The 27486-nt window shown below is 37.9% G+C and overlaps 1 protein-coding gene across 2 annotated transcripts in view; it reads right to left on the reverse strand.

Moving 5' to 3' along the window:
• The window catches only part of bcl11aa (BCL11 transcription factor A a), a 64787-nt gene that overhangs the window by 10282 nt on the left and 27019 nt on the right, over positions 1-27486 (reverse strand). The window lies entirely within an intron of this gene.

Genomic DNA, 27486 nt, shown 5'->3' on the forward strand with positions numbered 1-27486 from the left:
ACAGGATGGGAATAAAAATAAATAAATAAAAAGTGGAATTCCTCTGGGAGGCACTGAAATAAAAAATATAAAGTGGCAGAAAATGGAAATACAAGTACGTGAAGTGTAGCTGAAATTTGTACTTAAGTACTTAGTGCAGAACTTATTCTGACTCTATTGTAAAAAAGAAGTAGGATCTGAACAACATGGGGAAAAAAAAAGTTAAAAACTGTGACTGCGATATGAGTCACAACTGGAAGTGTTTTTTTTTTTTTTTTGCATTTCAGTTTTACTATGTACAACAAACATGCTCCCTCATTATGATTTGTATTTCTGCAGCATTTCTGTGATTTTACTTTAAAAAATAAAAAATAAAAATCGTAGCTTCTTTTCTTCTTTTTCATAGAATTTTGATTTCAAGGCCTGAATGTGTTGTATATGTGTAAATCCTACTCTGATGAATCCACCTCAGTGTCAGCCTGCTCAACTGTCTGTGCATTCTGTCCTGTAAATTAGCTGGATTACCACCACCACGTCGCTCTTACACCAGCTGGGAAACCAAGACGGTTGCCAGATCTTGGCTACCAGTGAGGACAGACCTACCACTATCTTACTGGCCTTTAATGGATTTTACTCAGGCTCAGTTGGTTATATCCATCTCACACTTCTCTCTATGACTTCCGTCTTTCCTTCTGGCTTTATTTCGCCCTGTTTTGCTCTCGTCCATCGATATAGGACTCTCTCTTTTATAGCCCTCCCTTTCTCCCTCCATCCTCGCCTCCTCGTTCCACCCATGCGTTGCTCTCCGGTGGTGTCCTTGGCTGGGTCCACCTCTGGGTGAGATGATAGTAATTGAGGTAATGGAACATCGCTGAAACAGGATTAGGTACGCATACTGGGAGTGAGGGACAATGTCCCTTAATACAATTTGGGATTTCCATCTGAGCCTGAGGCTTTCAGGATCTGCTGCTTATATTTACATCTGGGCATCGTCGCTCACCCCGATCACCTCCTGTTTTATCTTAAAGGGATACCTGGACATTTCACAAGATAGCCTTCTATTAGTATTCACCAGTACCTGTTATAATGTCTGGATAATGCAATCTAGTGACACATTAAGTAACAACACGCGTGTTACTATCAAGATCATGTTCATTTCTAGCTGTGGAGATTATGCTGATACCAGGAGGTTTGCATATGGATGTTTAACCTGACCTTTGACCTTTCTGTAGGAAGAGATATATAGGAAATTCAAACTTTTACATTTTATTAGGCAACTGGGTAAAGGTAAAATAAAGTTTCCTAGGAGATAAAGACTATCCTTTTTTCCCCCTTTTCACTCTTTCTGAGAAATCATACAATTTATGAGGATTTTTAACTGTAACTTCAGTGAAGAAATACATTTTATTTAATTTTTTTTTTTTTTTAATTTTATTGGTTTATTTAATAGGGACCATGCTGCTGCTGCTTACTCACATTTACACATTTATTCAGTCCTTTTAATGGTGCTGTATGTGTGGATTCTTCCCTGTAGTTATTATCGCTAGTCCCTTAATGTGTATGCATGACGAATATCATCGTTCTTAATAAAAAATACAACAACACATCTGAACAGAGATAAAGAAACTGCAAAGTTAGATACGGCCTTGGCTGCATTAATATACTCATACTTAGCAGTAATTACAATTCAGTGCAATTAGACTAAATAATCTGAATAAAGTTAGAGTATGTGTAAATGTGTTATATATTGTAGATGTGTCACCAGTCACACTGTATTTGCACTGTAACTGTCACTTTAACAAAAAACAAAACAAAAAAAAAGTCTTTCATGACTCGGGGGTAAAACCATAAAATTATTCTCAAATGTTTTCTGCAGGACACCAACATTATCGACTCCAGCGTCATAACCGAGTCCGCCTGCCTCCCCGCGTCGCCTCTCCATCATCACCCACTAAAGTTCAACATTTGTGGCTTCCTCGTTCTATCCCGCCAGTCTGTTCCGCTGCCCAAAAGTGCTTAACCATATCGTTGTTGTCATGTGAAAATCTTGTTACCCTAATTATGGCTCTTTTCATGTTTTAATTTAAGATACTGCATGTTCTTGTCGGAGCCGGGGGAATTCAGTGACCCTTGGGCCTAAATATGAAACCATTTCAAAACTGCGTCGGTTAAACTCAAGAATGCTCAGTGGTCACGTTCAAAACAGGCCGTTAGGAAATACAGCATGACAACAAAAATAAGCATGTTCTTGCATACTTGAGTGGCATCTTATTAAATGTACAGTGTGTAATTTCTGCTGCTAGGGGTCTCTAGATCAAAACAAAAAAGACCTGATTTAGTATGTTGTGAATTAACAAGGAATCATGGAAGATGTACAACTCTGATGAAAGTCTGACATTCTTACACACGAGGCCATGTGTTAATAATCTGCATTTCATATATTTATGCTAATGTCATTTTATTTTACAGTCATACGTTAACAACAGCAGAAGGAGCTAGCCCTTGGATTTAATAAAATTACTCTGAATTAGAAAATTGTGGTGGAATAAAATATTGATACATGTAAGGACCACTCAATTTCTTTTTTTTTTTCCATTCTTTGTTTATTTGGAAAAGCAAATTATACAAAACTTCCCTTAAGGGTAAATTTCAACATCCACATGTCAAATTTGAAAGAAGATGCTAATCCAAGATTTTTAGTCTAATATAGAACAAATAAAATAAATAAAGAAAGCACAGTGAGCTGGAGGAGAAGGCTTATTCTGCTACTTCATCAACTAGATAAAACACATTAAGGTGTGTATGTTTAACCTAAACAGAAATGTATAAGAACCACTCAATTTCAAAGAAAAAAAAAAATTTTTTTTCAACTAATATTTCACATAAAAAAGATTTCCATATCTTCAATCATTTGATTTTTCCACCTCAACATATCTATATGTCTTTACCCAGGACAATTATTTAATGCCAAAAAAAAAAACGCAATAAATTGCAACACTTTTTCTGCATCTCAGGATGATAGTGTGAAAGTGTTGCATATTATACCTTAAAATTGTCAAAGGACTCCTTTAATTACAGAGCTGGTTTCATAGCAATATACTGGACTAAATCCTGCATCAACTTCCCATGTGGCCCAGGGAGAGGGGATCTGCACAGTCCTCCTTCCTCCTAATTATTTTCCTTCCTAAGCTTTCTTACTAACTGGACAGCACACAATTGGAATGCAAACAGTGGCAGCTGGTGTCCTATCCGCTCACTGAAGGGAGCGACGCAGTCAAATAACAACATGACTGCAATTTCTCAAAAAGGCGGTGCTCTACTTGGAAGGAAATCAGACTCTATTACTGGCTATGAGTTACTGGCTAGATCAAAGCAACTTCCCCAAATACTGCAGCTAGAATGTATGTGCCAAGCCCGATGCAAAGAATGGATGTGTAATTATAAAAGGGGGTGGACAGACTAAAAAAACTACATTCACAAAAACACATCCGGCATCCTACACTGATTTCTGACCTCCAGTGGAGAGGGATTTACTCTGCGACTTCGTATCTGCATCCCGTAATGTTCTGCATTGTTTGTCTGCCAGAGGGCATACTGGGAATTTTAACATTTGCACCATTAAGCTGTCATTTTTCTTAAAACCCTGTGCTTTTTAGATTGTCTAGAAGCATCTGAAGTCTCCTGTCCAGTTACACGTTGAACAAGTCACACATTTTTGTCAAATTCACCAAATATCTCCAAGATGTTTGTGCATTCTGATAAAATAGTGATTACACACAGCTCCAGTTCTGCAAATGGGAGAAAAAAAAAATGGACAGATCCATGCAACACTGTACCAGCCAATCAGCAACAGGTTTGGTTGGCTGGGCGGTTCAATAGCAGTCTCAGAAATCGCTTACTCCGCCTTTAATGAGCTTTACAAAACACACAATACTCCCAATACCAATACTCATACTTTACATCTAATTGGGCAGTTATTGCATACACAGCTGAGTGCAACACCACTGATGCTTTCAACATGTGAACATGCACACATAAAGATAAATTTAAACAAAAACAGGCTAAAGAAAAGGAGTTTTTGCAAAGAAATATAGAAGGGACAACGGGAGAGGAGGCTATGACAGCAGATTCTCACAGGTACAAGGACCTTTACCGGAGAATGTCGATGAATTTAATTTGACATGTATCTGCACAGACACAGAGAAGCCTATTTTACTTCCTTCCATACACCTAGATATGTGGTAATAATTAGTTCATTTTCTGTCACATTCCAGCAATGATTTGCAGCCGAGTAAATTTATAACTACATTTTTGGAATACCCTTTAACACATGTTCATGTTTCTGATTCATTGGACACGGTTTAGTTTAACTCGCAAAGACCTAAACAGCTGCCAATGACCAAAAGCATCTGCTCTAATAAAATGTTTAATAACTTTAGAAGCATTAATCAGATCAAGATAGTGAAATAATTTAGGCAAAATGCCATTTTTAAGCTATCTGTGACAAAAGAAACAAAACATTTGGACATTCAGAGGCTGCGTAGTGAATGTAATAACACCATCATCATCTGCAACATCAATTCACCGGTAAAACACATGTAGTTTGACTAATACTGGTTGCAGAAGCTTGCTTTTTATTCAATTAATAATATATTTAAATGAGAAAGTAACTTTTTCCTTCAGTTTTTTTCTGTTTTGATATAATAACCTTTGAATTTACTCTGAGCTTTTATAAACAGTAAATTAAATATAGGAAATTATGCAAGTATAGTGTAATAAATGGTGATAGTTTAGATTTTATGTGCTTAAAATAAAACATCAGATAAAGAACTGTACATGATCAAACAGAATTTTTATAGACTAGAATTCTTATAGACTCCCACCCCCTTTTTACAAACTAATAATTAAATTTATTCCGCTTCCTTTGCTTTGTTAACACACCTTTTTTCTGTATATTTTTACAATAACACAAAGCATCTGTACAAACCATTCACATGTGCTTTTTTAGTCACCTGTCACACGATCAGATTTGCATAATCAACCTTTTTTTTTTTAATGTAAACTATAATATTTATATGCACAACAAATAATAGATAACTTAGGAATGATTAGATGTGAAGCAAAATTCAACCAGTAATCGCCTTAAAATTGTTTTTCAGGGTTAAATTCTCGTCTGGATGTGATTTGATCATGCAAGTCCATAAAATTCGGCATCTCTAAAAACCTGTCATGTGTACACAAGGACAACGGTAAAAGTTTGCTGCTAGTTTAAACTTAACAAACACCTATTTCACTTCGACGGAAATTGTTTCAATCTGCATGTAAGTTTGCAGACGTAAACGCAGAGGTGAAAAAAAATACTGTTCCCGCTAAAGTCCCCTTGAAGCCAAACTTAAAATAGCACCGAACAACTTTTGCAAATAGAAGCCTCCAGGCCTGACAATAATGGTCTGGTATTTTTATGGAAGAAAGAACTATGAACGCATTTGAATTACCAAAAACAACAATAGATTATTGAGCCTGTCTGATTACATGCTGTGTGCGCTCACATGTGTGTGACGAAATGTGTGTATCTGTGTGGTCCTGCCATACACTCTAGGCTGATGAGCAAAAATATCAATACCGTCTGTCCCAATGTGTGTGAGTGTGTGTGTCTGTGTGTGGGATATATCAATACCTTCTGTCTCTGTGTTTAGAGCCCCTGCTGGGCTACAGACTGCGCTATCTGCAACTCTCTCACCAGTAATCTACTTCTGCGTGTATGTGTGTCCGTCCACCTATTATAGCCGCCGTGTGACAAAGTTTCCTTTTCTTTCCCTTTGTCGCACACAGACACGCACTCTCAAATGCACACGGCAACGCGTCTCGTAAAAGTCTGTCCTAATGACACAGCCAGGGCCTTTAAACTGTGTTTATAAATGCAATTAAATGGACCGGCCTTTGTAGAAGCATCCAAGCGCGCTGTTGCAATGATCCAGTGGTGTGAGCATGTGTGAGAGCGAGTTTGTGTGTGTCCATTTGGAAGACCGGTAGTCATGATGGCAGGGACAGCCTCCACTTAACCCTAAACCACCATGGTGAAATTACAGAGCATCCAAATTACAGCACTTATGTGAGCAGAGAGAGAGAGAGACAGAGAGAGAGAGAGAGAGAGAGAGAGAGAGAGACAGAGAGAGACAGAGAGAGAGACAGAGAGAGACAGAGAGAGAGAGAGAGAGAGAGAGAGAGAGAGAGAGAGAGAGAGAGAGAGAGAGAGAGAGAGAGGAGAGAGAGAGAGAGAGAGAGAGAGAGAGAGAGAGAGAGAGAGGGTTTGAAAGAGAAAACTTGGTCCTGACACACAAATATACATGCAACAGCCAGTGACTCAGCTTAACTCAGGAAGTAGAAACTTACGCAACTACTGCACAGTCTATGTTCAAGTACGTATTAATGTCTTTATTGTTGTAGGTCAAATAATTGCATCCTTCACTGAAATAAATAACTCTATAGCTTCTTCTTTAACTGAATATCACACCCAAGTGACAAGTAACAAATATATTTAGTACACGAAGAGCAACCCTCCACACCCAGCGACCAAAAGCATCTACTGATTTAACATACAGTCGCAGAAAAAATTACTAGACTGCCCTTGTTTTCTTCAATTTCTTGTTCATTTTAATGCCTGGTACAAGTAAAGGTCCATTTGTTTGGACAAATATAATGATGACAACGGAATCACTGATGTGTGTAAGTGGGTATAAAAAGAGGAATGTGTCTGAAAACAAAATGATCCCAACTTTATGGGCAACGGTGTAGAATACGATAGACAACCACCTGAAAACAGAAATAAACAGAACATACGGCAGCAGAAAAAAAATCAACTTATAGTAAAGAATCTGCTGCATAAACTATATTTTTTGCTGGGATGATATATACATTCATGGAAAAAAATTATTAGACTACCTTCGTTTTCTTCAGTTTCTTGTTCATTTTAATACCTGGTACAACTAAAGGTACATTTGTTTGGACAAATATAATGATAACAAAAATGGCTCATAAGAGTTTAATTTCAGAGCTGATATCTATCCATTTTCCATGGTTTTCTTGATAATAACTAAAATCACTTCAGGTCTTACATCAATATCTATGGCATTGTACTGACAAAAACAGTGCTTTTAGGCATTCCATGTTTTCTTTTCTGTCTGTTTTAGTCACATGATACACACAGGAGTTAGTACTTGATTGCATAATCATTGTTTCTGATGACTTTTGATGGTCTAATAATTTTTTCCGCAACTGTATGTAGAAACTTTTGAACCTCTAATCCTTTCAATACATTGAATTAATACTGGTAAAATATAGTTTATCTGCTTTTCTGACCCATTTGGACATTTAAAGGCTCCTGAGTGCACATGCAAAACTCATTTTCTGCAACACTGATTCACCAGTAAAGAACACATAGTATGACCAATAACGGTGTTTGTAGACACTTGATTTTATGTTTCGATAACGATAAATTACGCAAAAAGGGTCGCTTTTTTGTCAGTTTTTTCTATTTTCATCCAATCACCATGGCCAGTAAATTAAATATAAGAAAATTTCAGATTTCTAGCAAAAAATGCTAAACTGCAGAGGATAATATTACAATAAACAGTGATAAATCACTTAGGAAAGGTTGAGATAAGTTGATTTGGAAGTCACAAAAGTAGTTAAATGGTGCATTCAACTGACATACTATATTTACATGCACAAATACAAATGATCAATCCTAAATTTTTTAACACTTTAGTGCATTACTTGCTTGGTGTTGATTTAGGAAATGTTTGGAAATGCACTTGTGATTAACAGGACAACTTATAGACTCTTCTTCTGAGTTGGTGTTTGTGTTTTGTGTCGCCTCCTTTGTGCGTTAGCGTGTCTGATCAACCTGTTTACATGCCATCTTTTGTTGTCTGGTTGTTAGATTGTAAAATAACTCAACAGACCAACTGACCTGAGTGCAGTTTGGTTCATTTGACCTCTTTTATGGACCCAAAACTGCATTGTTTTCTCTTTTTTTGGGTTAATAAAGTCTTTATTTACAAGATGACCTTTGACTTCTCATTCTGTCTTCTATCTTGGCCACTCACAGTGTTAAAATATGGTCAGCCTAATCATTTATTAACACATTTCAAGTTCAAATTTAGCAGTGATCTGATGCACCAGAACCCTGCAAAGCTCTGCCTTTGAAACACATCACAGTTCTCATAATCAACAAGAAACCAAACGATTGCTTCTGTAATGAGTTTGCAGAGTAGGTGAGGTATAAAGCACTGGAACTTCAACTGGACTCACTGGATCGAATTAGTGCAATGACAGGTCTTAAACAGTTTCTTCAAGCTGAAATGAACGCAATCAATCTTCAGTAAAATGGACCAGTGCTCACTGCAGTCATGACTGAATGCACTGATATAAAACACTAACATTTCTCTGTTGGAAGGACATTGATGCAACTTCGAAAAGAGAGGAACTTTTTTAGTGTCCTTCATAATACTTTGATAATACACAGGGACGCTTTGTATATAAACATACCTGTACTCAGTATTTATGATGGCTAAATATGGACTCATTTTTTTTAAACACTACTTCTCTATATATGTATTTTTCTACTTCTGTATATGCTTGTGATACTGCACTGTGTTTTTTATAAACTTATTTTATGTGCATTATGAAAAAAATTATTAATTAATTAGGTGTGAATGAGAGAGTGATTGTTTGTCTCTATAAGTCAGCCCTGACATGAACTGGTGACATGTCCAGGGTGTACCCCGCCTTCTCCCATAAGTAGCTGGGATAGGCTCCAGCGACCCCCACAACCCTAGTGAGGATAAAGTAGGTTCAGAAAATGAATGAAAAAATGATTCCCAAAACTATTTTTATTGAGCAGATCATGCAACACCAAGGTATTTTGGGTATTCAGTATGGCTTCTCTGTATATTTTCTCTAGAAATCTGCAGAAAAGCAATGCTGGAACACATACAATTATTTTTGCATGGAAGCTACACTGGAAATTTTTCTTGTTTTAACCCATTGATGAAAACCTGAAAGAGTTTTGCTCACTCAACTTGACATTTATAAGGTAAGACTAGAAAAATTAACTAAAGTAATCAGATATAGAAGGGCTACCAAATCTCAGCACTGCAGAATCAGTGACATCTTTTAAATCACTTTTTAAAACACGTTTTTAAAAACTTGGCTTTATGTGATGTCTCTTATTAATGTTTGAATATTTAATTTTACCCTGTTTTGGTTATTCATTTATATTGACATACAGGATGTTATTTAATTCCATTCCTTAATTTTTACATTGATTTGACAGCATCGTGTGATGTAATCTCTACTTCGATACATTCAAATTTATTTGGAGTCTCACGTTTTCGAGTTTGCTGTACATCTCTCTTATTGTGTTGTTTTCTACGTTTTAGTGTCTTTGCTTGGGTCTTGTTTTTTTTTTCCCCAATTGTATCCTCCTGTTATGCCCTTCTGCTTTGTCTGTCAAAGCACTTTGTAAACTCAGTTTTTAATGGTGCTATATAAATCAAAGTTATTCATTCATTCATTTAAGATTCATTAAGGACACAAAAACTAGGTCCATAGGATAAGATAAAAAAACAAAGAAAAGAAACAGCATAAATCCATTATTATTACTATTAGAATGAATATTATCAATTACATAAACTATCATTAGAAAATTTGTGTATTGACTGGAATAAATTGTAATCTCACAAAGAAATAACTGATTGCAAATCTATTTATCAACTTATACAGCCTATGGGAATGGAACCTATTTCTTTTTGACATTGTTAGTTATAACAGACAAAAGCTACCAACTACCTCCGCAAACTCGGCCTAAATATGTGTAAAAATGAGCTGCATTGAAAAAGTTAACAACCCTGAAAAAAAAAAATCACATGCATTCTGTTTCCTCGAAGTATATACACAGACTTATGTTGCAAGTCCCTGATGAGACACGAGCGCTCGCTGAGAGGAAGCAGATTTTGTTCAGTGCCACAAGCAAGAGGCTGGTGGTCAGTAAAGCCACACACACACATAGATATACACACAAAGCCAGGTTTTAGTATTGAGTGATCTACAGAGACCTACAACAGCTGCCAAGCAGGACAATTCAGTCATCAGTGTGTATGTGTGTGTCAGTGTGTGTGTGTCTTGCAGTGACCACAGTGGGAGATCACTCTGAGCCGAGCAAACACCTCAGCTGGCCGGAGGCCCGCACACACACATATATACACACATATATACACACACAGCGCTTTGCTTCCTCTCTTCATCTAATCCCTCCTCCGCCCAGTTGGTTTCATCCCTCCATCTGTCCATCAACATTGCATACAGGTGGCTGTCTTCGCTCGCTCTGTCTCCTTTTTCTCCTTTCTTTAGCTCAATCCCTCATTTTCTTTTCTACATTCCAGCTTTTCCTTGCCTCCGTCTCTTTCTTTCTGACAACGACGATGACAGGAGAGTGGAAATTATATATATATATATTAAAAAAAACCCAACCAAAACAAAAAAAGAAAGAAAATCAAGGAGGAGGAGGAGGGGAGGGGGATAAGAAAAGAAGACGAGCATGAATCACTAAACACAAACAGCCACACACCCTAACCACCCAGAAACATGTGGACAAGCTGCGACTCGAAGGAAGAAGCCCCGCTGCTGCCAAAAATCCCTCTTGCTCGTCTACTCTTTCAGTTTCCCCCTTTGTTTTCCTCCTCCCATCCCTCTATCTTCGCTCCCAGGTGGGAAGCACTCAGCACCGTCTCTTTAATTGTATTCATCCGACAAGGCCAATCGATAGAGGACATATTTAATACAAATTTATGACTATTAGCCATCAGCGATAAAAAGCCTTTTTTTTCCTGGACAGCTCTTGCTTGTGGTGAAAGAGAAGAGGAGGAGGAGGTGGAGGAGGAGGAGGAAGAAGAAGAAGAGGAAATACAAGCCATCCTGCTTTTAACACAAACAGCCTCCCACAGTCTCACTGTCCGACCTTGGAGAAATACGGTTTAAGCTGCAACAAAAACACAAGAATACAAGATTTTTTTTGTTTCTTTTTTCTTTTCGGATGAGGCTTAAACTTCAAGTGGGTCTCGAGTGGATTTGGCAGTTTCTTTGGGCCTTTGATTGTGAAACAAAGTTCGCAACATGATTTCATGGTGGACTCTAGCAATTTTTTTGGCTGAAAATCTGATAACATACACTTATATAAACTGGGGCACGTTTTTAAGCATAAATGACCCAAAGTGCCCAAAGCAAGTTTGGGTTTAAGGAAGAAACATGATGTGTTCAATGTCGAATCCATTATATTGACTGTATTTACACAAACAAAATATTCTAGATATTTTCCTTATTCAGAAAAAGATGATATTTCTGTGATACTGGACATGAAACTTACAGCAAAAAAAAACACAAATAAGTCATTTAAAAATATCATAAACACTAAATAAAAATGACAATGAGCGATGCTTATCTTGTACAAGAATTATTTTCTTCCTACTTTTTTCAGCTTCTGTAAATCTTTCCTCATAATATCTGAAAAATTGACACTAAAACTAAACTAAACCTAGTCAATTCCTCACAGTAGCAACAGAAATAGAACTGCTGACTGACTTGTAAAGCTACCTGAAACCAAAAAGCAAACCAGGAGGTAAAATAAAAATAAAAACAACTGAAATATGGAGCTGAAGTCAAAAAAAGTTTTGGTGGACTTGGTCGACCGTGCAAACACTCTTTTATTCTTTCAGACACATTCTTGGAAAACACACCATTGTGATATTTGCACATATCCAAAAACCTGTTGATATCCGAGCTTTTCGTGATGTGTAAAAGTATGTGTGTGTCTCTTCGACTAGAAAATATGTTTTATTTTTCTCTCTGTCTGAAAAGTCCTAAGCTAATTGGTTTGTGCATAAAAAATGCAGACCTGCCTGCAAACCAGAAAGTGAGAGAAATAGTCTGAACGTGCTGTATTCATGTCAAAAAAATGCTCCAACGTATAAGATTTAAGACTGAGGCATAATTTATAAAGCTGTCCATCAATAGTGGAATATAAGCAAACACATCACCCCAGTGGCTGATGCTGTTTCCACAAATAGATTTTCCTCCACAAGTCAAGTGAGGTGGAATCAGACACACAGTATACGTGAGGAGCTCAACGTAAAATTTCATGTCATAGTTTCCAGATTTGGTCACCCGTCTGTTATATACAGAAACAAACAGCAGTGCTGCGTCGAGATAAAGCATGAAGACAAACTCCCCTCCAGCGCTCCTTCACAACCTTGTCTGCTTAACAAACACTGTGGGCTTGATTCATTAGAGCTGCAGTCACTACACCCTGAGAGCCTTATCGATCCCCCAGACGTTTTCTACAGGCCTAGGAAAAACCGAGAGCAGAGAGAGAAAAAGAGACGGAGAAACAGAGAGGGAGCGAAAAAAAGCAAGAGAGACAGGCTGAATATATGACTCTGTTAATACTGAGCGAGCAGCAGTTTACCTGCCTCTTTAAATTCATTCTAGTGTGCAGGGCCGCTGTGACGGCTCCCGGAGAGAAAAGCCCCCCGCTCGACGCCAAAGGAAATCTGTAGCCCTCCAAGAGAAACAAGGTGTGCACGGGCTGGAACCGAAGTCAGATGATGGAGGGAAGGGTTTGGTTTGTGTGGAACCACCAGTCAAATGTACTGGAAAGACACCACCAGTTTAGATTTTTTAAAGGTTGGCTCATCCTCAGGGTCAAACAGATTGTAGACTATACAACACTGTTCCCATAAAATATTTTTACCTCTTCTCGTGAAAAGATTGTGACAATGTGATTTATTCTTGATAGATAAAGTGTAACTGGGACTCAGTATGTGATCACTGATGTGTATAAGTTGGTATAAAAAGGGGAATGTGTCTGAAAACAAAATGATTCCAACTTTATGGGGAACGGCACAGAATACGATAGAGAATCACCTGACAACAGAAATAAGCAGAACATACGGCAGCATAAAAATCAACTTATAGTAAAGAATCTGCTGCGTGAATTCTGTTTTTTGTTAGGATGATATATACAGTCGTGGAAAAAAATTATTAGATCACCTTCATTTTATTCAATTTCTTGTTCATTTTAATGCCTGGTACAACTAAAGGTACATTTGCTTGGACAAATATAATGAAAATGACAAAAATAGCTCATAAGAGTTTAATTTCAGAGCTGATATCTAACCATTTTCCATGGTTTTCTTGATAATAACCAAAATCACATTAGTTCGTACATCAGTAGCTATGGCATTGTACTGCCAAAAACAGTGCTTTTAGGCATTCCATGTTTTCTTTTGTGTCTGTTTTAGTCACATGATACACACAGGAGTTAGTACTTGATTGCATAACCATTGTTTCTGATGACTTTTGATGGTCTAATAATTTTTTCCGCAACTGTATGTCCTTGAAAATTCATTGTGTTTCTGGCAATTTGCGCACAAAAAGCACATGAATTTGGCTCTGAAGTTTCATTATTCTTCGCCTGGTCTTAACAAGGCACTTTTTAAAAATAATTTACATCTCTATCAGTGTTTATGAGCATACGCTGTATTAATGCAGAGTGGTCTAAGTTCATATTCAGCTCACACAGACTAAAATACATTTTTTAAAATTTGAAAGTTCTAGATAATAACTTTACATGAAACTCCTGTAGAAAAATGACCCTGAATATTATGTTATTTAACAGGGATCATAGTTTACATTGTGTTCAGACACTTCAAGCAGGTTAGATCACTTAGAAATACTAAAATAATCTCTTATGAGAGATGACCTTCTGTATGTTTGTGTAACAACCCTTCCATAACTTTTTGCACACTCACTTCTTAATAAAGGAGCCTCACACTAAAAAATACAATTTGGCTCTGTATGAAATGAATACTCCATTGTCCAAGATTTAGAAAATGCAGTGCAATTTATCTGTGACTGTGGTCTGTAAACTCCAAGCAGCAAACTCTCTGACATAACAGTTGACTTATACTGGATGTTCACTCTCAATACTGTATAAATGTAAAGAATGAAGATACAAGTGTGCTCATACAATGCAACTCCCATTTTTGACTATTAGAACACCTATGATCTAACAAAACATGAAATGCACCCATGTAGGGTATTTTTTGAGAAGCTAAACTGCAAAAAACTGCTAAAATAAAAAAAAAAAGCGATAGAAATAATATGATATAAATGGTAAAACATGGGCTTTAGCTTCTGTGGCTGGTCAGTGCCTGTATGAGCATATGGTATAGATACCACTTTAAATGATAAAAGACTTGTGATGGATGTGAAAGCCACTTCTGTTTAAGTGTGAAGTGGTATTCATTTCTGCATACACAAACACCCATACACACGGTGCACACTCTGACATATGCCTGGGGCCCGGCCACCGGCAGAGGACAAAAAGACCAGTAAATAATTGAGAAGTGTGAAAAGCGACGGAGGGAGAAAGACAGGGAGGAGGGCGCTGGGCGTGTCTGCAATGCTTTTTATTGCCTTGTGGACTCTTCAACTTAGTCTGACGTATGAATCATGACTCTACATACATATGACAAAGTTCGGTGAGGATTCGTCGTAGTATGTGTGTGTTTTTCTGCATGCGAGTCCAAAGATGCTCCATTAGTGATTTGGGAAGTGGTGTGGGGGACTGGCATTCCCATCAGGCCCGGCATGGTCTAAGTGCTGTACCACACACACTTCCAAACCAGCCCCACCCTCATGGGCACAACCGGGATGCCCCCCCCCCCCACACACACACACACCAACCCTTAACCCACCTAGGACGACCTAGAAGCGCCTCTCAGCCGGGTCCAAAATACCACACACACACATACACACATGCATGGCCCACTAATGACCAAACCCAAACAGCTCCCAAACAACTCTGAAAAGCTATTAGGAGAGGGCATTTTGATGGGGAAATGATTTTTTTATATGCCATTAAAAGCCATGGATAAAATGGGCGTTCGCGTAAATACAGCCACAGGTCGGAAGGGGATAGCCAAACAGGGATAATTGAGAAACCATACGTCCCCCTTGAGATAAAAGGTGGAGGAGTGTCCACATGGTGCTATCTGTCAAAGTCAAAGATCCTGTTTTGAAACAAAGTGGACTTCTAAACATTTTTTTCTTCATTTTATTCAATCTGTTGATGGCCTTATTTTCATAGAGCTCAATTTTTGAAGATCAGGTGGGAATAAAATACACCAGTCAACTATAGTTTTACAACTGGGACAAAACTTTCCGATTTTAACAAAAAATTTCTCCAGCATGTCAGGATTTAGAGTTGTACACAAGCTAATACGAAGCCATTAGCAGCAGTGTTTTAGTTCCATAATGTAATAGTTTTAAATTATCAAAATTCAGATGCTTCAGATGCAGGAATTTTCATTGGAGTCCATATCTCGCATTCCTCTCAAACCTCTCCAGAATTAGCATCTTGGGATGAATTTGTTCAAGTGTTGCAAAATTTTGGGAGTAGTTATAGAGTTCCAAATCATGATCAACCAGTATGTGAAAGGAATGGGATGCATAATGACGCTCAAACCCATGTCTTCCACTCGCAGCTTGATTTTTTTTCCTCTAGCTGGGGTGATTAAGTGATGAAGACGATGAACAACTTCATCCAGACATTTCTGAAGAGGCTTCTACCCAAATATGGTGGTGATTATTATTGGTTTCTACAGTGGGAAACTGTTACAACCCACAGTCAGAGGGTTTCTGTAACTTTTTGAACAAGTTTGGGTCAAGATGATGGCCTGTGATACTTAATGTTCATATCAAGAAGTAAATTTGACCCATTTAAAGTATATTATCATCATATTGTAAATACACAACAAAAGACATTGGAATATTAGGTATTTTTTAATATATCCATGTACTTCAAAATTCCAATGTGCTGAGGAAAGAAATGAGAAATTAAGCACAATTTGTCCCCAAAATAACATCTCATTGCATGAGATTAAAATGAAACACAACCTTTTCCTGAAAACCTTTATTGTGTACAAGTGCGAGTCAGACTACGCCCTCCAACCTTTTATTGTGAAAATGGAGTTTTGTACATCTGTCACCCACCTCAGCCTGTTGAGTGCACAATGACAAAAGTAGCAGATCTTTAAATGACAAATTACATTTAATTTTGCAGGTAGAACTATGATTTTTTGGGGGATTTGTTTAAAGACAGACACTGGTTGTAACTGTTACTGCAATAAAGAAAATAAATTAATACATCTTTAGTTAAAAAGAAGAAAAAACTTCTTCAGGCATATTTTCCCAAGATATGGACGTGAGTTACATTTTATTAAAATTTTTGGACAATGTTTAATACATCTGCTGTTCGCCAGGTAAAACTGTAACTTCTAGGCAAAATACTTAAATCTACACTGTGCATTTGGAGCTCTGAGATTTTAATGCAAGCACGGAGACTATAAGAACACTGGCAGCGAGAAAATAGCTCTGCTTCCAGGGTAAACAGGGTCTATTCTTTGGAAATGGTGAGCTGGGAATCACGTCAGGTCAAGTTCAGACATGATTTAGAGCTGAATACGCACTGACACAACTTTTTCCTAGAAGGAGATAGTGGGCTTGGTATACCTGTTAAAATCAGCCCTCTTTCTCCTTCCCCACCTCCTCCACTTCTTTTCTTTCTTCTTCTTCTTCTTCTTTTTTTTTTAACACTTCCATCTTTCTTCTCCCTATCGCTTTCAGAAGAGGGCAAAAGAAAGACAAAACATCGATCATCACTGCGCAAACACTTGTGCGATCACATACAAAGACTCATATTCTTGGTTCAACCTTATTCATATTAACAGGCAGCCAATTCAGAACATCGGTGGTGTTTTCAAAGCCCTCGTGATAAAAGACACAAGTACGAAAGAGGAAACACTGAGACACCCTCAGGGCCCAATACACACAATCCTCACATTTAGGGTGGAATACCTATCTCCTCCTCATTAGCTCTTAACAACCCACAAGGCCATCATACTGTATTTATAACAGCTTTCAAGCAATCTTTAGAAAAATGCTTCCTGATGAGAAGGTCACTCGGCCTATTAGAAAACCTGTCGGTGTTTAAATAGTCTAAATCCTGGGAGTGGCCACAAGTTTGAGCATATTTCATGAAATCAGATTGTATTAGATGATATTAGAAGCAATGGGAGGTCATTTCTGAGGCTTGAATGGAGAGAAGGTTGGTGGTTACATCAAAGGGAGTGTAACAGAGGAATGTGGACAGTGTGGTGCATCTGACACTCGTGCAAGAAAATTCACATTCCGCCACAGTTCGACAGTTAGAATTGCTGTCGCTACAGTTTTTCCTGGATTGTGACCAAGCTATCGTCGCCGTACACGAATTAAACTGGAGCACAGAATTGTAAAAACCCTACGAATAGTCAATAAAAGACTGATGCAAGAAACAAGCAAAATACTGTTGGAACTTATGATGATACTGTGCAGGATATGCAAATAGTACTTTTTACTCCACTACTTTTCAGATTACAGCTCCTTATGTGAAAACCACATCTCTCGAAATGTCCTGAATGTTTATGATGAACTGAAGGATGCAGTGTTTCCTTCCTCCTCTTTCCTAAATAGAGTCTTTAAAAACCCTCTTGGGTTAGCAGAAAAATACATCATCAAAAAGCTGAAAACAAGGCTTTTTCTGAGTTTTTTTTTTTTTTTATATATAGAAAACGGTTCTCACAGGACAGCAACGTTACAAACATATCATGATCTTGTAAAACATGATGCATTGCAGTAGATTAAACTATTCAGCACTATATAAAAGTAGCTGAAATGAACTCAACCTTAAACATGCGAAGCAGTAAAATAACACATACACAATACATAATATATAAAAGTAAAACACCCGTCAGGGACCATTTTGCTGCACTTTGAGTCATCATACTTTAAGTAAACAGGCTGATAATACTTGCAATTGAGTATTTTCGGAGATTTATTAGTACTTTTACTCATCTAAAAGGATCTAAATGCAGTATATTTTCCAACCACTGCCATGTACTGCCACTAAAATGACCAAAAACAAATAAAATAGGTGAAATATCCATTTCTGACTTTTCTTCCTGTACTCTAATACAAATGTGGCAGTATATTGTGTTGAGTCTCAGAGCATCTGTCCTAAATTTGCCTCCCCAGTAACTACTGTGTGCAGTTTTTAGCTCAGTTGGAGCCTCGTGTCGATTATCCAGAGTCGCAGGAACACTATTTCTGAAATTCGCTGCTGAATGTATTAGGCATCATTTTTCACATTTCATTTACTTCCATATTAAGGGTAAAGGAAACAGAAAGTTACCTTAAGCTGTGTATATATGGTACAGAATCCCATATAACTGTATATCATTATAGCTCAGAGGGATTTTTCTTTTCTGGAATTTGGGTGACCTGATCCTTTAACAATTTGTACTTGTACTCGCCACTTTTTCACACTCGCCACATGCTGTTTTGTAAAAGGAGAGCATATAACAGTGTGTCAGGTACACAAATTAATACGTCCTAACCACAACCTACTCTTTTCCCTACAGAGCAGCCACTCCCCGAATCTGTACAATCCTGCACCACTTCTGTTTCAACACAGTTATACAATCGCTATATTTCTTCTTTTCCCAGATCTGCTACCTGTAAGCTACACTCACACACATCGCTCTCTGTCTCTGTTTCAGTCTCTTTCTTCCATTCCCTGCAGCTGAGCCCTGTAAATCAAGTTGCAACATACCTCCGCATGTGTATATGTGTATGTGGACTTCATGTTGCCTACTAACCGCTGCCAAAAAATGCGTCCCAACTGCCCCCTCCATACGTCTGCTGCCTATAGGAGGAGGAAGAGCCAGAGGGGACGAAGGCGTCTGTGCATGTGTGTGTGTGTGGGATTAAGTTTAGTGCTATCTGTCAGGGTCATATGGGTTGAAGGAACATATCCCAGACGCTTATCTCGAGTGGTGCACGGGGAAGAACCAACCACACTGTGACTACTGTCTGCAGTAAGAACAGGAAAGCAAGACAGAAAGAAAGGTTTATGACTGTCAGCTTTCATACAAACCAACCAGTCAGTGTTTTTAAGGTGACAAACTCCAATATCTAATTGGGAAAAACACATTTTAATTCTATATATATCAAAGACTTGGCAGTCAAAAGTATTTTCAGTTTCTGCACTAATATAGAAATGTAGAGTAAAGCTGCTGTTAACCAACCGGCTGCAACTAAACACAAATCTAAGTGGAATATTCATTTTCATTAGCCGTGGAAATAACCGCTTCTTGTATGTAGGCATTGTTTACAGCTGAAATACACACTGGAAAGTCTGGTTTTAACCAATCTGGCAAATGACATATCTGAAAAATACAGCCAAACCATTGTGGCCCAATTCACAGCAGGACTTCGTTATAAATCGTGAGAGAAAAAAAGCTAAATTGTGCATAAAGGAGCAATTCTGACCATTTTTAGGGTTCCTACAGGTTTCTATAAGTTAAATTTAAGACTTTTTAAGACCTTTTAAAGACTACTTAGAACAGAATTTAATGCCTATTTCATGGATATACTGGCAAAAGCTCCTAGAATTTAAGAAAATGTTTTTATTTCCTCCAACACCTTGATTCCCACTATTCCAGTCTGCAAAGTTGGTTCCTAATTTCAACATAAATTGTTAACTAACATTACTTTCTTTGCAGCTCTGACAGTTTCCAGAAACATTTAAAAACAATACAACCAACAAGTTTATAGCAACATAACCTAAGACCTATCATATCAAATTTAATACATTTTAAAGCCTTTTTAAGGTATTAAATGCAGATTTGTATAATTCAAGACTTTAAAGACTTTTTAAGACCCTGCAGGAACCCTGTATTATATTCAAAAGGTAAACTAGAGATTTCAACTTCATTTAACATATATTAATAACAACATTTAGATTTAAACTGACATTTGTAAATGTTTGAGGTGACCGTTATTCTCCTGTGTGGGTTACAACAGTCTTTAAGAGTGGATGGACTAATGTGCTGCAAAAATCTTTATATAAAGAAAAAAAAAGGGGTCAGAAAAGGTTTGATTTAGAGCACTTAATTTAGCATGGTGTCTGAAGATTTTGCCTTTTTCTCTGTGTCCACTCTTGGAAATCGTTCACAAATCAGATTCAGAGTTTGCTGGATAAGTCTCATTAAAGCCATATTTCTGGGAATTGTTACAGACAAATACAATATTTATAAATGTTAGTCAAACTGCGATCTACAGTCACTGGGCATATTGTACACTGTGTGTCATACAGCTGTCAGGGAAGTGACTGACTGTTTGCGTTACTGTAAACGATACAAATTCTGAGAAAGTCAGAGACTGATGTCATGTCAGTTTGTAATTAGAGCCCGATGTCACTTTAAAGCAACAACCAGACCTGTTTTAACCTAACACAAGTGTTACTGACTTCATCTTGTTGCAGAGGCAGCATGTGAGAGAGGGAGTGTGAGGGGAGAAAGTGTCAAAAGCATGCCATATTTAGGCCAGACTGGCACACAGTGAAGACACGGGCTAACTGTTGCTTTTCACACATGGCTCCTAGTCTCTTTACCATCTGCCCTCCCTATTTTGTCTCCGTGTGTGTCTGTGTATCACTGTTTTTTTTTTCTATAACCTCCCACCATATCCTTTCTTCTAGTTCTTCTCTCTTTTATAACTGCCTCAAGGTCTCGACGAGGCAGCAGCAAGTCCCACCAAAACCCCACATGCACAGCCATCACAGCTCTGAAAAGGCTGCTTCTGGCCTTAAAATGGCTCCTGTTTAATTCATGTCAACCGTAAAAATGGTGTAATATCACAATCGAAACACAGAGGCTAATTGTCAGAAGACTGGTGGCCTCGAACAAAAAATATAACAAGGAGGATCTTTCTCATGGCCTGTTGGTATATTTAGACCAGACAAACAGAAACCACTGTGACTCACACATAGAAGAGATTCCACAAACACATCCTCAGACAAAGACACTGTACACAAATCATACTAAATTCAAGCCCATTACAGACCTGGTTAGACACTCTCAGTACCTGTTTTGGTCATGCGTGTAGACAGATGTGCATCTCTGCATGAATGTAAAACAAGTGTGAAAGAGGAACTGACCGGCTGAGTGATAATAGCCTCCCTGGTGAGGCAGGTGCTGGCAGTCAGGCCTATCACCAGTCTGAGCTCCATAAGTCAAAATGGAGAGCAGAAAATTTGGATTATTGCATAAAAGGAGCTTTTAAGTGAGATTAAAGTTCCAACATTTGTTCCATTTCAGTATTAACCCCACGATTCAAAGCAGAATGGGACAGTGGTGTGGACTTATCCCTTATTGTTATGTATATACCACATACTATGCAAACTTATTTGAACAGTAGAATGTTCACAAATTGAAACAACAGTCACCTCTTTAATATGGCCACAATAATAAGCACAAGACCAACAAAACAGTCAGTGGATGAGCATGAGTAACTTCATAAAACTGAGATGCAGCTGAAACCTCCAGGGAAACTTACTATGCAACTAAAACATTGTGTCACAGACTCATGGCTTGTTCACACTAAGATATTTTTCTAATTTCCTCCATTTCTAAAAAAAAATTCTGTCCACATAACTTTTCTACCTCCGTCCATGGACAGGACAAACTGGTCCAATTGTTCAGACAAACTATAGTTGTTGTCCAACTGGTGGACACTGTGGATAAAACTGAACGTAGCAGATTGAGAGGCTTTAATCTGTTATGACTTTGAAGCAGCAACAAAGTCAGTTGTAAGTTAAAGTACTGGTTGTGGAAGTATATTCTGTACATGATGTGGATTTGTCAATAACACCGGTCCGGTCCATCTGCCAAACGTATCGATGCTGACCTCAATCTACTGCAGGTCATACGCTGACTTATACACCTGGATTTGATGTTTCAGGTGCAGTTTCATTACATAAAGCAATAATAGAAATCAGCAAAATTGGTTTTCCCTGAACACATGAATAACCACAACCTGGAGTTTGTAAAAATCTTCAATTTGGAAAAATCTCAAAAAAACAAGTCCAAATGTAAAGAGAGAAAAAAAATCTCCATTAGCCTCTCTGGCATCTGAGACTGAATTCTCCTACCAACTACTATAGGTGTTAAGGAAATAAAAGCACTTTGGTCAAGATTAGGAAAAGAACATAGTTTTGAATCTGTTTTCCTGCATTAAACCACACCTTGATAACCTTCTTTAACTTAGCATAAAGAATTTCACAAAATTGCATCCACAACCAGCAGGTATTGCAGAGGGAATCGATGATTATTTGGCTGAAAACAAATGAATCACATCGCCTACAAAAAAATGTATATTTACGTTCAGTTTCAATATTTTTGCCACTTCAAAATTGTGCTAATTAACACTTTGAAACAAAATGTAACGCAGATGGCACTGGAGTTGCAGCTTAATTATATGTGAATGTAATTTCTGTGCAGCAAGTTAAGTTGTCAAACTGTTATTTTTGGCTCATCATTTACAGTAGTTCAGCTTCCTCCAAAAGAGTATGTGAAAAATATATATTGCAGTTCTACTTCTTCTGTAAAAATGTTTACAGCCTATACAGTTTTATTATTACCATAATAATTTTGTGATTTTTTTAAATACATGCACATTTTCTACCTATCTATACAACCTACACCTTATTGTGCTTTATATGAGCCATTCAATGCCGCTATTACATGAATTCTGTAGAGCAGTGTCTTCATAACTGAAGGTCGATTATGTGCCAATACTAGAGCAAAAAGTGGAACTGTATTTGCACTACAGTATTCTGCACCTACGGAGCTGTAAAGAGTATATTTAGCTCATTAGCACCTGCAGACTCCAGTTTGACCCCAGCCGCTAAAATACATTAGCATTCCACACGCTAACTGTAACCTGGGCCTGAGAGTGTCGCCCCTCTGCTGCGGCCAGGGTTGGGGGCCGTGTAGAGCTAATTAACCCTGTTAATTTAAGTGGGCACCGGGTCAGTATGTGTGTGTCTGTGTGTGGCTGTAGCTGGCTAACCCCAGCAGATGAGCCTTCACCCCAATCACAGCCCCCTTTTTTGCTGGCAGCTTGCCGTCCAACTTGGCAGAAACACACTCGCAAGGGGTCTGGTGTGCACGTGCAGTTGTGGCTGTGTGTGCGAGCATGCATGTGCGCCTGGGCTTGTGTGTGATTGCACAAGGGAGGGAGGATTATAGATGTTGAACATACACACACAAATGAGCACGGGGGCTGACTGGTCTGCATGTGTGTGTATGTGTGTGTTGTTGTAATAAAGCCAGCAATGTTTTACTGGCCCGCTGACACAGTGCATAAAAAGATCAGTGGGCCAAATCCATTAGTGGTATAATTGCATTACATGGTAAATATTCCTAAAAGGTCAATATCTCCATTTGAAACATCACCATCATCACAGAGCTTTGCAACAGCAACAGGAATTCTGGGATTTTAGAGAAGCCGGGGGCATGAAATACCACTTCTAGGCATCTATTATAGCAAAGATTTGAGCATCAGGACAGATTTTCCAGCTGGAAATGAACCAGCGCAGCTTGTGGTGGTCCAGCAGATAATCATGTGAGGTATGAGGATCTGGTAAGTGGAAATATCATGACCTCCATTAGAAATCGTTTAGTTTTATTTTTTCATGATTCATCAAGATAAGAAGAATCATGGTTCTAAAATGCAGTTGGAATGACAAGTGTAAGTAGTTGGTAACACCAGGTGGGAGGGTGAAAATGAACCTGGGTTGGACGCTGACTGGCCTTGAGGAACATTGCAGGTAGAGATGGTTATTTAATTTAAAAACACTCGGAGACAGAGACAGAGGGAGCGCTCTGAGTGGGCGGGCGCGAGACAGCAAGAGCAGGAAGAGACCTGAAAGTGAGACTAACTTTATTTGGTATTTACTGTAATTCTAAGCTAAAGCAGCGAAGGCACATTTTAGCCGAACGAGGAAACTGATGACAGGATGTTGCGTATCAGTAGGTAAAGCGGCTCGTCCACAAACCAGAAGGTTGGCAGTTTGAGCTCTGACCCCTTGAGCAAGGCATTGAACCCCAAGTTGTATGTAAATGCGTTTGCTAATGGGCGAATGTAACATAATACAACAGAAAATGCTATAAATGTGCAAGTCCAGGTCTATATCAACTCATAACAGCAACCTGCAGTATATGAGGCCTGAATATAATGCTTGACATGCACTACTACACAATGTTTGGTCCATATTAAGAACTAGATTTTCATTTCACTGCTGTACAAGACAACAACATGTCAAAAAAAGTATTGTTCTCTAAACAAAACACAACTGAAAAGTCAAGAATAGTCACTGATGTAACCAAACAGTTGACCAATAGCAGAGTCAATTTAATACAATAAAGTGCAAACTATTATTTATGGGACAGTTTATTAAAACATAAAAAGAAGAATGAAAGTGTCACCGTTTTCATTTTGACATGATGGATGGGATTTTAAAAACTGACTGAGACTGAGTTCTAAATATTGGTTTTGCAAAAAAAAAAAAAAAAAAATCCACTTCTTTTTGTTCACTTTTTCTGCTTCATCTCAATGAGATTTGTGTTTCTGCAAAAACACAGGTGGAAGGATTTTATTTGTGGAGCTCCCAGTATTTAAAAATCACATAATACATTTATTTTGTCCCAGCTTCGGCAAATCCTGACACCTTTCTGTAAACAGTTTTCATTGTAAGCGTATGCCAGCTATGGTTTTCACCCTACAACATGCAGCTGTTAAATGTTCCAAATGTGTCTGAGTGTGTTTTTATTGAGCTTAGCAAATAATGTTTGACATTTTTGGTAGGGGTAAACGTCTGAAAAACTAAAAAAACAATCAGCAGAACCAAAAGTAAAACTCTGCATATGAAAACGTGTTTCCTTTGCTGTAATTTGGTTTATATGACCCTTTAACCGTTTGACATAAACAGTCGCTGGCAACCAAAGCATCTACTGCTCTAAAACTTTGAAACCACTAATACTATCAATATATTGAAATAATTCTGGTAAAATGCAGTTTCTCAGCTTTTTAGCAGTGTCAGATATGTCTATTTTGGATGTTTAGAGTCTCTGTAGTAAATGGAGAAACACTGATTTACTAATAACACCCACGTAGTTTGACAAATGATAGTGGTTATGCACACTTGTTTAGATGTTCAATTAATTATATATTTTGCAAAAAACAAAACAAAAAAACAGTCACTTCACCTTCAGTTTTCTCCATTTTTATATAAAAACCTATGCATTTGCTCTGAGCTTTAATCAACATCTACATGCTCAGCAAATTAAATATTGGGGATCTCTTAATTTTCACTGATAAATCAAAAGTGCTGAGAAAAATATTATAATAAATGGTGATAACTCAGCCCAGAAAGGTTAACGGTAGAGAAATGAGCTCCACATAAATAGTTCTAAATCTTTAAAGGGTTAAGGAAATCAGACTGACCAGACCATGTCTGACTATTAAATTATCTGAGAATATTGGAATATGCTGATTACAACAGGACTCAGGAGAAGGAAATGAATCAGCGTTAGATAGATAGGCAAATATTTTATAATATGTTTGTAGTTATTTAGAACATTTGAATTTATTAAAGATTATGTAAATTGTGTCTCTTATCATATGTTTATAAGCTGAGGACTGCTTCTGGGGTGTCCTCTTACACAATGCATCTTGTAAATGAATTGTCGATTTTAACTGTTTGTAATAATTTTGTAATAAATTGATTGATTGATTGATTGACTGATGCATAAGACAGTGACCAATTGTAAACTATGTGATACAGTTGCATCTAAAGACAAGATAAAGGCTTGAAGTGTTGTGGCAGAAAGAGAAGAAATCCCAAAAAACGGGAGCACACAAACACATTGAAGGCAACATACAGTATACACACACACACACACACACACACACACACACACACAGCCTCCAGGCTATTGTCCTCCACATTTAGGTCAGGCCGAAACTAACAGCTTCACACACATGCACACACTCCCCAGGAGGCTCTCCTCACCTGCAAAGAGACCAGTTTGGACACAGTGTCAAAGATTAAACCTGTGTTTTATCTCAGAGAACGGGGGGGTGGGGGGGCTCAGCGGAGAGTGTGTGTTTGCGTCTGTGTGCGAGTGTGTGTTCGCTCAGTCCTTTAAACCAGAGGGCAGAGGGTCACTGGAGAATACACTTTTCCACTCACTCACACACACACACACACACACACACACACACACACACACCAACTGCCCTTCTCTGTGTGCGCGGTCAAGTAGAAAGGTGGATCTGTGTCAGGTAGCAAGGGTATTTACTGTTACTGAGACAAGCAGGCCGAGAAAGCACAAACACAGCACACAGAGACAGAAGGGGGTGAGACGAAGTGGAAGAAAAAGTGAGGAAAAAGTGAGGAAAAAACACTGAGAGGTGGAGGCGGAAAGGGATGAGTAGTGTCGCTTCGAAAGATCCCAGTGGCCAAAAGAACATACCTGTCATACATGCAAACACACACAGAACTCATGTGTAAAGTAGGTAAATAATAAGCAACCCTTTATACATATATCACTTCCCCAATGCAAGGTTGCACACTGCTTTACAGCATGAGGAATAAAAGCAAAAACGAATACGCATAAATATACATAACAAAAAGAGAGAATAAAATAGTGATAAAACCAAAGTCAGGACACATTAAAAATAACAATAAAACCAACATTAGGCCAGATATCATCCAACAAAGCTGCTTTTTTTTCTCCTCCTGCACACAACAAAAGCAAAAACACATAACCAAACACATCAGGTACCAGAGACAAACTCATTATCATAAAATTGGATGAAAGGACGGACACAGAGCTCGCCAGCTATTTCTGCAAAAACAAACCAGACACCATGCAGGTCAAACTACGCTGCAGACGCCGCATTAGAAATAAATAAAACTATTTAAAAAAATGAGATATTAAGGCATGCAAGCGTAGCTGAAAGGCAATGAAGCAAAGATTAATGTGATGTAGAGAAGTTTGCATCAGTGTGTGGATGGACTGTATCTATGTTTTATATTGTTCTTTAGGTGCAAAGGTGCAAGTACATCCTTATAGTACATAAACCCTTATTTATTATCCTTATTATCAGTGCTGGGAATTAACTATGTTCATTACTCAAATAAGGTGTATTTAGTACTACTCCACTACACCTCAGAGAGAAATATTATACTTTTTACTGCACTACGTTTGTCATTAACTGTTAAATGTGATTATGATTATTACATGATCGTATCCAGCTGTATGAAAGGTTTATACTCGAGTTGAAAGTATATAAAATGCTACTACTCATAATGAACCATTATGCACTGATTGTTGTTAAAGCCTGGCGCGCACTAAGATATTTTTCCCTAATATAATTTTCTTCTTCAAGTAACAACACAGCGTGATAAAGTCCAACAAAAGCGGCTACAACTGGGAGTCT

Source organism: Sphaeramia orbicularis, chromosome 15, assembly GCF_902148855.1.
Source record: "Sphaeramia orbicularis chromosome 15, fSphaOr1.1, whole genome shotgun sequence".
NCBI classification, from domain to species: domain Eukaryota; kingdom Metazoa; phylum Chordata; class Actinopteri; order Kurtiformes; family Apogonidae; genus Sphaeramia; species Sphaeramia orbicularis.